This window comes from Cololabis saira, chromosome 17 (assembly GCF_033807715.1).
Source record: "Cololabis saira isolate AMF1-May2022 chromosome 17, fColSai1.1, whole genome shotgun sequence".
In the NCBI taxonomy this organism is placed as follows: domain Eukaryota; kingdom Metazoa; phylum Chordata; class Actinopteri; order Beloniformes; family Belonidae; genus Cololabis; species Cololabis saira.
Window position 1 is genome coordinate 25,657,611 of NC_084603.1, and position 12,176 is coordinate 25,669,786.

Genomic DNA, 12,176 nt, shown 5'->3' on the forward strand with positions numbered 1-12,176 from the left:
CGACTACGCGCATTACTTTTCTCTTTCAAAAGTGTTACCATGGCGACACTAGATGCGAAAAAGCGTGCGTCCCCTTCATCTGATTGGTCCATATTTGATAGTTCTCCAAAAGTCACCAAATTTTACATGCAAGCCAGGCTTGGCGATAAATTTGATATTTCATGGTTTGCATTAATGGGCGTGGCCTAACGGCTCAACAGCGCCCCCTAGAATACTTTTCTCTGCCATAACTTTTGAATGGTTTGACATAAAGAGTCGTGGGTGGTGACGTCATGGGACTCGGTATAGAGTCCTTGACATAATATCATAATCATAATTGGTGAAAATTAGCCCCGCCCCTTCTTCTGATTGGTTGTCCCTATTTCCTGCTATAACATTTGAATGTTTTGACATAGAGAGTCGTGGGTGGTGTCATGGGACTCTGTAATGAGTCCTTGAGCTTCTTTGGCCTTAATTAGCCCCGCCCCTTCTTCTGATTGGTTGTCCCTTTTTTCTGCTATAACTTTTGAATGGTTTGACATAGGAAGTCGTGGGTGGTATCGTTTCTGATATGCTTATGGGGGGCGGTGGCCATGAGTGTGAGGGCCCGTTCATCGCTGCTTGCAGCTTTAATTCTTCTTCTTCTTATTGTTCTGACAAAAGGAAGGCCTTTTTGCCCCCCTAAACGTGCCCAAAAAGTCACCAAATTTTGCATGCAAGTCAGGCCTGGCGAAAAATTTGATATTTAAGGGTTTGCATTAATGGGCGTGGCAAAATGGCTCAACAGCGCCCCCTTGAAAACTTTGTGCCTCAAGCCCCACAATGCGGTTTGTCGTACATGCACGAAAATCGGTACACACCTGTATCATGGGACAACTTAAAGAAAAGTCTCTGGGCGTCATGTCGAGAAACCGAACAGGAAGTCGGCCATTTTGAATTAATCGTGTCACTTTGGCGCAATTTATGCCATTCCTTCGGCAGTTAATACGGCCCAAACCATAACGTGCCCCCAAGTGTGTTATACATCAAAATGTGCGTCTTCATCCTGCGACAACACGCATTACTTTTCTCTTTCAAAAGCGTTACCGTGGCGACGCTAGACGCCAAAAAGCGTGCCCACCCTTCATCTGGTTGGTTCAGACCGAAAAAACTTTGCGCCTCAAGCCCCAGAATACGGTGTGACGTACATGAACGAAAATCGGTACACTCCTGTATCATGTCTTAACTAAAAGAAAAGTCTCTTGGCGCCATGGCCGAAACCGTACAGGAAGTCGGCCATTTTGAACATTCTGAATTAATCACGTAATTTTGGAGCAATATATGCCATTCCTTCGAGAATTAATACGGCCCGAACCGTATCGTGAACCCAGATGTGTTATACATCAAAATGTGCGTCTCCATCCTGCGACTACACGCATTACTTTTCTCTTTCAAAAGTGTTACCGTGGCGACGCTAGACGCCAAAAAGCACGCCCCCCCTTCATCTGATTGGTCCATATTTGATAGTTCCCCAAAAGGCACCAAAATTGGCACGCAAGCCAGGCCTGGCGATAAATTTGATATTTCATGGTTTGCATTAATGGGCGTGGGAAAATGGCTCAACAGCGCCCCCCGGAAAACTTTGTGCCTCAAGCCCTACAATACGGTTTGACGTACATGCACGAAAATCGCTACACACCTGTATCATGGCACAACTTAAAGAAAAGTCTCTTGGAGCCATGGCCGAAACCGAACAGGAAGTCGGCCATTTTGAAATCTGATTGGTCCATATTTGATAGTTCTCCAAAAGTCACCAAATTTGGCATGCAAGACAGACTTGGCGATAAATTAGATATTTCATGGTTTGCATTAATGGGTGTGGCCTAACGGCTCAACAGCGCCCCCTAGAATACTTTTCTCTGCCATAACTTTTGAATGGTTTGACATAGGAAGTTGTGGGTGGTGTCATGGGACTCTGTATGGAGTCTTTGAGCTTCGTTGGCCTTAATTAGCCCCGCCCCTTCTTCTGATTGGTTGTCCCGATTTTCTGCTATAACTTTTGAATGGTTTGACATAGAGAGTCGTGGGTGGTGTCATCAGATTCTGTATGGAGTCCTTGAGCTTCGTTGGCCTTAATTAGCCCCGCCCCTTCTTCTGATTGGTTGTCCCTTTTTTCTGCTATAACTTTTGAATGGTTTGACATAGGAAGTCGTGGGTGGTGTCATTTCTGATATGCTTATGGGGGGCGGTGGCCGTGAGTGCGAGGGCCCGTTCATCGCTGCTTGCAGCTTTAATTTAATTTAAGGTTGCTCAAGCTCCCTATTCATATGTTTTTGTGCTCTAGTGGCCCTTTATTGGAGATGCAGACTGGAAAGGGGGTAGAGAGAGAGAACGGGGAAGACACGCAGCAAAGGTGCGTGGGCTGGATTCGAACCTGCGACCGCTGCAGGAGGAGGACTGTAGCCTCAGTATATGGCCCGCTGCTTAACCCACTGCGCCACCGAGCGGCCGGTTTAATGAGATTTTAATGCAAAATGATGAACCATTACATTCTAAATCACAGTGAACACAAAGGTAGGAAAGTTAGCTGGCATTAAAATCAAATTCGGAAGAGAGTAGACCACTGCATCACAACCTGGTAAGAGACTGTAAGACAGACGTGACCTTGGAAACAGAAATTCATTTATTTTTATTTTTTCTAATTGTCAAATGAACATGTTAATTAAAGATTCATATTTAATCATAATTTCAATTTTACACTACACTGCCACTTGACCTTGGTTGGATTTTGTGAGTCCCAGATGTTCACCACTTCATCAAGTTCCAGCAAACACAGCAAATACAGACTTTACATTTGGGAAATGAACCTTGTCACATAACTGGTGGCAAAATTGAGGCCGGAGTTGATGTGTCGTCTTACAACCCATCAGCAAAGTCATTAATGTCATCAATCAATAAAAATCTAAGCAGTAATTACAAATATGACTAGATTTCTTCTTAAACTGCTTTGCAAAGCTCACTCAAGTCAGGCAGAGGCAATTTGTCTATCATCCATTTAAACTTAAACACATAATTAGCGCTAGCATGCTGTTAGTTAGCCACACACTTTCAATTTCAGAAACTTTAGACACCAAATTAACGCACGTCTCTTTTTTCAGGCAGCTTCAAGTCTTTTATTGATGATACGGTTCCTTGTGGGACCTCTCAAGTCTGCAAAAGAATCACTATCTGACATATTCAGCCAGCTGGTTCTCCTCCTGCACCCCTCAACATGTTTCTGAGAAAAAATTCAGAATTTTGTCTTTGACATCAAAATTCCTAGAGAAAAAAAAAAGTTTTTTCTTTGGCTCTAATTCTCTTGAGTGAAAAAGGAAAAGACGAAAGACATGAAGGTGATCAGTACCCCCTTTTACATTGACGAATACCTCACGATTAACACGCAGATCTAGCGTGTCATGTACCCCCTTTTACATTGACCAACGCAGGTTGGCGTGTCGAGCTGCTCCGCGAATAACTGGCCTCTGAGGGTAGTCTTAACCTCGGATCAGCTCTAATGTAAACAGAACTAACGTGGGGTGCTGGGTCGTGGGAGGGGGTGTAGATCACGTAACCTGAGTACAACCCACCAGGGAAGTTTCAGTGGTTACATCACAGTGTTGGTTAGTTTTTTTCTAAAAAAGCAAACTGGACACCAAAAACTAAAATTAAAAATCAACTGGAGCGGAGGTGTTTGATTGTGTGGATATGTTTCATTGTTCTAAAACATCTTTAGTCCAATTTCTGATTAATCAGGCTCTTTGTGTTAAAGCTTATGCATAATGCAGAATGTGGGAGCTTCATTACAAATGAAGTGCTTCTATGCATTGAAGGAGTATGAGCAAAATTGTAGTTTATCTAAAAAGGCAAAGTGGCTCAGTACTTCGGAAGGTGTGGGTGTGTGTCTGATCATGCTGTATTTCAAACTAATCAAATTGGTAGACAAATGTGTGAACATGATTTCCCTTTAACCAATCTGCACCGACATACTCACCTTCTCAATGAACCTTTATTTTCTGCTTTGTCTGCTTGGTCTAATCTCATTGCCACATAGGAATACAATTGTCTCAAAACCTTTATTTTATAATCAGTCTACAATTCACCTCACTGCCCTCAAACCTGGCCCTGCTGCTGATGTAGTTAAAACTGTCTTCACAGTTTCAGCGCTTTTTGTCTCTGTCTCACTCACCCCAAGGCCAGTCATTATGCCCATTTTGTAGCCTGTCTTCTCTTGTGTTCTGCCTTGCCAAGTCCCAATAGTAAATTGCTTTAAAACACCAAAGAAATAGGACAAGAGGGAGCGTACGTGGCCTCAAGTATTCTGTTCTGGCTATGGTAAGGCTACACAGGGCTATTATTAACATCATCATAACTCTTTGTCAAACGTGAGATCTTCAAAAGCAACATCACAGCAAAAGGATTTGACAACAGAGGTGCCAGGGGAATAAGAGCTGAACTGAATACATTTTAGTTTAGAAAAGTCTTCTTATGTTATGTGCATTTGTGTGTATTTGACATATTTTGCGATCTGTGACAAGGCACATCATTTTTCCAGAGCAGTGCACATTGCAGGTCTAAAGACCACTCAGGAAAAGCATGCCACTGTGCCCTGTTGACGTTCAGGTGACTGAACAACGCAAAGTCCTTTTGCTGCAAACTGGTCATCGAGTCAAGCAGAATGATGGAAGTTAAAGTCAAACGCAGAGACAAGCAGTGGCTGTGGGATCCAAGCAATTGTAGTAGGCAGAATCTCCAGCTTGTTTGCCCATATTTTACAGTGATATAGTGTAACAAAATTAGGAGTTTGCAGCTCTGATGCTGCATTTTGGAACAGCAATTTATTTCCCTCAATGCTAACATTAGGATGCCGATATGTTTCATGGATCGGTCTATTATGAATCACACTTTCCTTTTAGCACTGATGAGCCATTACATACAAAAATAAACAATATAAACATCAATGCAAAATATCAAACTATGGAAGCATATGAGGGACTATATTCAAATTAAAATGCATTTGCGGAAATGCTTTTTCATTTTAAGAATGTGCCCGCATTATTTGAGTCAAAAATGAAATTGATAATATATAATCCGATTTGCATTTTAATTTTCGTATTCAACACTGCTTATTCTTGTACTTAATTCAAATTAAAAAGAAAAAGACGTTTGAGATTTAATTTTCAAATCATGCCTCAGCAAATAGTTCACAATATTCAATTTTAAATCTAAAATTTGAAAATTAAAATGCATTTGCAGAAATGCTTTTTCATTTTAAGACTGTAGCTGCATTATTTGAGTCAAAACTAAAATTGATAATATATAATCCGAATTGCATTTTAATTTTCGTATTCAACACTGCTCATTCTTGTACTTAATTCAAATTAAAAAGAAAAAGACGTTTGAGATTTAATTTTCAAATCATGCCTCAGCAAATAGTTCACAATATTCAATTTTAAATCTAAAATTTGAAAATTAAAATGCATTTGCAGAAATTCTTTTTCATTTTAAGAATGTAGCTGCATTATTTGAGTCAAAACTAAAATTGATAATATATAATCCGAATTGCATTTTAATTTTCGTATTCAACACTTCTCATTCTTGTACTTAATTCAAATTAAAAAGAAAAAGACGTTTGAGATTTAATTTTCAAATCATGCCTCAGCAAATAGTTCACAATATTCAATTTTAAATCTAAAATTTGAAAATTAAAATGCATTTGCAGAAATGCTTTTTCATTTTAAGAATGTAGCTGCATTATTTGAGTCAAAAATAAAATTGATAATATATAATCCGAATTGCATTTTAATGTTATTCTTTACGCTGCACATTTTATGTCATAATCAAAAAGAAAACAAAGAAGACATTGCTTTTTCTTTTTCATGCTCTGCCCGCAAAAAAGTGTACAATATTCAAAATGAATTCGCAATCCCAGCGGCGCAGGAGAGTGACGTCACGGCTTCTCCTGTTCTCCAGCTGCAGCCCAGAAACCGCTCACGTTTTTTAAGGTGACATCGTATTTTGCCGATTTCCCAAAGTCTGTTAGAAAAGGTCTGATTTCCTACAACTCTAACAGAGTTCTAGATGTCAACATGAGACACAGACAGCAGCGTTTCTCTACACGGAGCGTTGTTGCCGGGCTGACTCCTCCTATTCAGACACGTGTGTTTGTTTACAACCTATGGAGCACGAAATGCAAAGAGGAGCAACGTCGACCGACAAGGTACAGTAATATTACCGGATTTTGCCACAAAAATGACTTTACTAGCATTTTCGCTTGTTTTTAGCATAATGTTTGCATGTTGAGCATGTTATTTTATAAAGAAATGTTGGCTTGATGTGTGCAGATCACATCTAACTTACATCACTGCATTTACAATCGAGAGGGTAATTTATTACTTGCAGGTAGACGTGTTTCTAAGGGTCAAAAAATAAGGTTTGGCTGTGGAAAGACAATTACAAAGGCAACTCTCTGGCGTAACATTTATTTATTTGTTAGCTGGGTTAGATAACTCATGTCATCCAGGAAATCTCGTAATGCAATCTCGTACAATAACATAAAATATCAAATAAATGCTTTATGTGTAGGATAACCTCACAGCCCTGACTCCACCACAGATGAAAACCTTTCTGGGGCAGGTCGTGACCAGGCTGCCAGGCCTGGTGTTTGATGTGATGGCGTTACCTGAGCATCCAAGTCCAGGTGGTCCAGATGAACCCCAGCTGCACAAACTGCAGGGACATGCCCACAGACCTGGAGAAGCTCTGCATAAGTAATCATATGGCACACATGCAGTATTTTATATTAGAAGAGGGGGTTTTGTGGCCGGCCCGGGCTGCCTGGAACAACATCTTCGCCACGATGACCACCAGAAGCCTGGAGTGGAGCTGAGAGTTGCGGCATGCGGAAGGAAATCAGGTTGTCATCCCAAACTGTGTAGTTTGGGTCAGGAAACCTATCTGTAATCTTCCAAACAACCAGTACACCGGATTTCTTTTGCACTGGCTGGTGTGAATAACAGTGTTTAGCTGGGTTACACTTTCAATGTAAATAGTTTCTATTTTTATACATTTTATTATGTACAAGTCAGAAATGTTGAGTTCTGTCCTTGTTTACAGAATAAAAAATATATATATCTTTCCGATTCCGAATTATATTCATTGTGAAAAACACCAAATGCAGAAAATCTCCCAGAGATTTTGATTCAAGTGAGAAGTTATGAGAAAATAGGTTATGATAATCAGATCATTTGCAATTACAGCTACATTTATTTAGGGATTGTGACAAGACATGAACAAGAAATTATGTTGGTGAATTATTTTACTCTGTCCTGAAATCCTGGAGCTTTGCTCCCGAGTATTGAGACAGATATAACAACAGGCAATCAAAGTTTTAGCTGTCATCATGAGGACCTGCATCTCCACGTGACACCTTAGTTTTTACCAGTCCATGTGTGGTTGTGGTTGTGATGTGGCAGCAGCAGCAGACCCAGGGGCCTTGGATCTCCAGGCCTCAGACTCTGTCTCCTGGGAAGGCCCTTTCCACTCTGAAGCCTCTTTGAAAGAGTGGCCTTCTGTAGTTCAGGGATGTACAGTAGCCATAGTCCTTTTTCTCTTTCAGGGTATACACACTTCAGCTCTTCATGTTTTTATTGTAGAACCATCGGTAACTTGGGAAAAAACAACAACATAATTTAAAACAATTTCACAACGAGATATGGTAACAGTGCTAAGAATCTATTCGGGTGTCAGACAACTATGATATCAAAAACCCCAACAACTTACATCTTGTGTCCCATCACTGTTTCGTGCAGGGAGGCGGTGGTTGTAACCAAGTGTTACAAGCAACGTCTGAGCTGTGTATACAGGTGGGCTAAAGCCAAAATGCTTTCCTGCAAACATCAGGATGTGATTTTGGAAGTTCTCGAAATCTGAAGTTGTCCTGTTAGTTGAGAAAAAAACAACAGCTCTGTTACTGTCACATTACTCACTTTTATATCATATAGTGTTAATAGTATTTTATCATTTCAAATAAAATCTGTACTATACATATTACAGTATATGTATATGATATGTATATATCATATTACATATGTACTTTTATACATTTTCTAAATACTTGATATACAACCAATAAGTAAAGCATACCATAAACAAAGGTGAGGAATATATTCCTCATCAGAGCCGTCTCCTTTTCCTGAACCTCTGACCAGGATCATCGATGTCAATGCTGCACGTGAGCATACATAAACACATAAGAATGGAATTACACACCAGTAAAATAAATAGGAGACAATGCACTCAACTGTGTGCTGAATTCCTAATAAAATATAGCTCAAAAGGATAAAAGGAACAGCAATTCCAAGTGTAAAAATATATTTATCTTGCTATGTTGGCAGCCAGGAAATGTATAACCTTAAATTGGAAAGAATCTAAACCCCCAGTATTAGCCCATTGGTGGAACGAACTCTCACGCTCCTTACACTTGATGATATTTACTACAAGAGTAAAGGCAAATCCTCAGACTTTTTAAAAATATGGCAATCTCATACAGAATTTGATTTTAAGAAATCCGTAGGTAATTGTAAGGCATAGTGACAATGATAAGACCTGAGTGTAATGGTTTGTATTGTTTTGTTGTTGTGTTTGTTTTAAGTGGGGTTTTCCCACCGTTTATGTCTGTTTTGTTTTGTTAGGTTTTTTTGGTTTTGTTTTCGTTGTGTTTTGAGGGTATATATTTGGATATCATTTTGGTTCTTTAACGGACCAGCCCCAACTTAGGATAAGAAAGTAATGACATTAAGTGTTTCCTACTTTTTTTTTTTTTTTTTTTTTATAAGTCCCCTTCATCAAGAAGTAGGTAGGAATATTATTTAACTATTTAATTATTATTTCAGAGTCATTGATAGAACAGATAGGGTAGTACTATCTGGTATTCTCAATTAGTGCATTGAGTAGAATTTTTGGTTAGTATATTTGGCATGATTATAGCACTATGAAATATGCTTTGGTATGTATGGACTTTGACTTTTTTTTTTTTGGAAATTGAGTTGTGGGGGTTTGTGTTCTATGTATTTAAGGTATACCCCTCTTTTTGTGGCTGAAAATATAAAAATACAATAAAAAAAAAAAAAAAATATATATATATATATATATATATATATATACATATATATATATATATACATATATATTTATCGTCACACGTTTTCGTATCCCCCTTCTTCAGTGTGTTTCTGGCAAACAATTCAAGGCATTCGCAGGTACATTTAATTTTGAATCAACCACAAAATGAAGCGTACCTGAAATCTAGGCTCAAAACTAGAGGTGACCGAGCTTTTGCGGTGGCCGGCCCTAAGCTGTGGAATAGTTTGCCACTAAATGTTAGATCTGCCCAGACCCTAGTGGTTTTTAAGTCTTCTTTGAAAACTTATTTATTTTCTTTGGCTTTTAGTGTGTGACAACTTAGTTCCCCACATCTGTGTGAAGTGATTGTGCACTCTATGTGTACTGTTATGTTTTTTATTACTATTTTATTGATCATTTTAGTATGTTAGTGATTTTATTGTTTCTACACTGTGTACTGTGTTTTTCTTTTGGTATTGTTTTATTTTCTTGTATGCTGTACAGCACTTTGGTCGACCTCGGTCGTTTTTAAATGTGCTTTATAAATAAAATTGACATTGACATTGACATTGACATTGCAAGTGCCTTGAATACTTTGCCAATTACACACGAGTAAAACAAAACAAGACAAAAAGACTCACAAACATTCACTTACATTGTTTTTCTCAAATAATTGATCTCCTCCTCATCTGGAGACTCATGCTGCTCCTCAGCAGTCATTTTCAGGAAATGCATGCTATAACCAGGACCAAAACATACAATTTAGATTAGAGTAAATATTTAGCCATAAAAATGTACCTGGACTCTAAAACATTTTCTGGCTCCTCAGTCAGTGGTATGCCTGTATGCCAAACTCTGCTCTCCAAATTCAGAAAACAATAATAATCACATCTGACCATGCAATGAAGTGTACTTTTGAGAAGTGACAACTTTACTGTATGAAAAAATACCGTTGACGGTCAGACTGTCACGCTGGACAACGACAGGGGTAGAATTTCTGCGTGTCCCTTGCCTGGACTTGATGCAACTCGTCTATGTACAAAGCTGGAATAAATAAATAACATGCTCAACATGCAAACATTATGCTAAAAACAAGCAAAAATGCTAGTAAAGTCATTTTTGTGGCAAAATCCGGTAATATTACTGTACCTTGTCGGTCGACGTTGCTCCTCTTTGCATTTCGTGCTCCATAGGTTGTAAACAAACACACGTGTCTGAATAGGAGGAGTCAGCCCGGCACCAGCGCTCCGTGTAGAGAAACGCTGCTGTCTGTGTCTCATGTTGACATCTAGAACTCTGTTAGAGTTGTAGGAAATCAGACCTTTTCTAACAGACTTTGGGAAATCGGCAAAATACGATGTCACCTTAAAAAACGTGAGCATTTTCCAGGGTTTCTGGGCTGCAGCTGGAGAACAGGAGAAGCCGTGACGTCACTCTCCTGCGCCGCTGGGATTGCGAATTCATTTTGAATATTGTACACTTTTTTGCGGGCAGAGCATGAAAAAGAAAAAGCAATGTCTTCTTTGTTTTCTTTTTGATTATGACATAAAATGTGCAGTGTAAAGAATAAAATTAAAATGCAATTCGGATTATATATTATCAATTTTATTTTTGACTCAAATAATGCAGCTACATTCTTAAAATGAAAAAGCATTTCTGCAAATGCATTTTAATTTTCAAATTTTAGATTTAAAACTGAATATTGTGAACTATTTGCTGAGGCATGATTTGTAAATTAAATCTCAAACGTCTTTTTCTTTTTAATTTGAATTAAGTACAAGAATAAGCAGTGTTGAATACGAAAATTAAAATGCAATTCGGATTATATATTATCAATTTTAGTTTTGACTCAAATAATGCAGCTACATTCTTAAAATGAAAAAGCATTTCTGCAAATGCATTTTAATTTTCAAATTTTAGATTTAAAATTGAATATTGTGAACTATTTGCTGAGGCATGATTTGAAAATTAAATCTCAAACGTCTTTTTCTTTTTAATTTGAATTAAGTACAAGAATGAGCAGTGTTGAATACGAAAATTAAAATGCAATTCGGATTATATATTATCAATTTTATTTTTGACTCAAATAATGCAGCTACATTCTTAAAATGAAAAAGCATTTCTGCAAATGCATTTTAATTTTCAAATTTTAGATTTAAAATTGAATATTGTGAACTATTTGCTGAGGCATGATTTGAAAATTAAATCTCAAACGTCTTTTTCTTTTTAATTTGAATTAAGTACAAGAATAAGCAGTGTTGAATACGAAAATTAAAATGCAATTCGGATTATATATTATCAATTTTATTTTTGACTCAAATAATGCGGGCACATTCTTAAAATGAAAAAGCATTTCCGCAAATGCATTTTAATTTGAATATAGTCCCTCATATGCTTCCATATCAAACATGTCCTCCATGATATTATTCAGAGAGTCCAGTAGTGAAGGCTCGTAGGAATTCACCTAAGCGTCACTATCCAAAGAAGAAATATTATGTTATGTTACCGTCCCTAAACCTTCTTCATATAAACATTGCACAAACAAGATAAAAAAAAATCCTCCTCACATTGTTGTCGAACAACAATTAGGATTCCAGAGATATAGCGTTGGAGGATACTGGAACCTACATTTTCCACATCCCAACAGTGTGATTCATATGTCATGCACGGTAAGCATGACCACATTATGATATGTGATGGAAAATTTTGCCTTTCACCAGTTTGATTAAACCAAATCTACTGTGATTAGTCTTGGCCTGGGTACATAGGGCCTGATTTACTAAGATCCTAAATAAAGAGTACTAAATTGCGTGTGCACTGAAAAAGTTTGCACGTGCTGTTGTTGTGTGTTTTGCGTGTGATCAACTAAGAATGCTTGCGCAATTGATAACAGGTGCAAACCGCAGTATTTAAATGAGGTGTTGCGTGTCTTACGGTTTGCGCCATGGAGAGTCTGGATGGAAAGCAGGATCGCAAGCGCAAAATGAAATTTGACGAGTTGGAGTTAGAGATATTAGTGGAAGAGGCAAATAAACACATTCATGAACTACAGCAAAGAA

General features: G+C 38.1%; 1 long non-coding RNA gene across 2 annotated transcripts; it reads right to left on the reverse strand.

The window, feature by feature from the left end:
• Positions 1 to 8,174: 8,174 nt before the first annotated feature.
• Positions 8,175 to 10,664, reverse strand: LOC133463832 (uncharacterized). 2 transcript variants are annotated; one of them, XR_009784377.1, is made up of 3 exons: positions 10,068 to 10,664; positions 9,773 to 9,853; positions 8,175 to 8,221 (listed from the first exon to the last, which is right to left on the reverse strand). It is a non-coding gene; the product is annotated as an uncharacterized LOC133463832 (long non-coding RNA). The 2 variants fall into 2 exon arrangements; XR_009784376.1 differs by lacking the exon at positions 8,175 to 8,221 and having other exon boundaries at positions 9,549 to 9,853; positions 10,068 to 10,161; positions 10,267 to 10,664.
• Between the last annotated feature and the right edge of the window lie 1,512 nt (positions 10,665 to 12,176).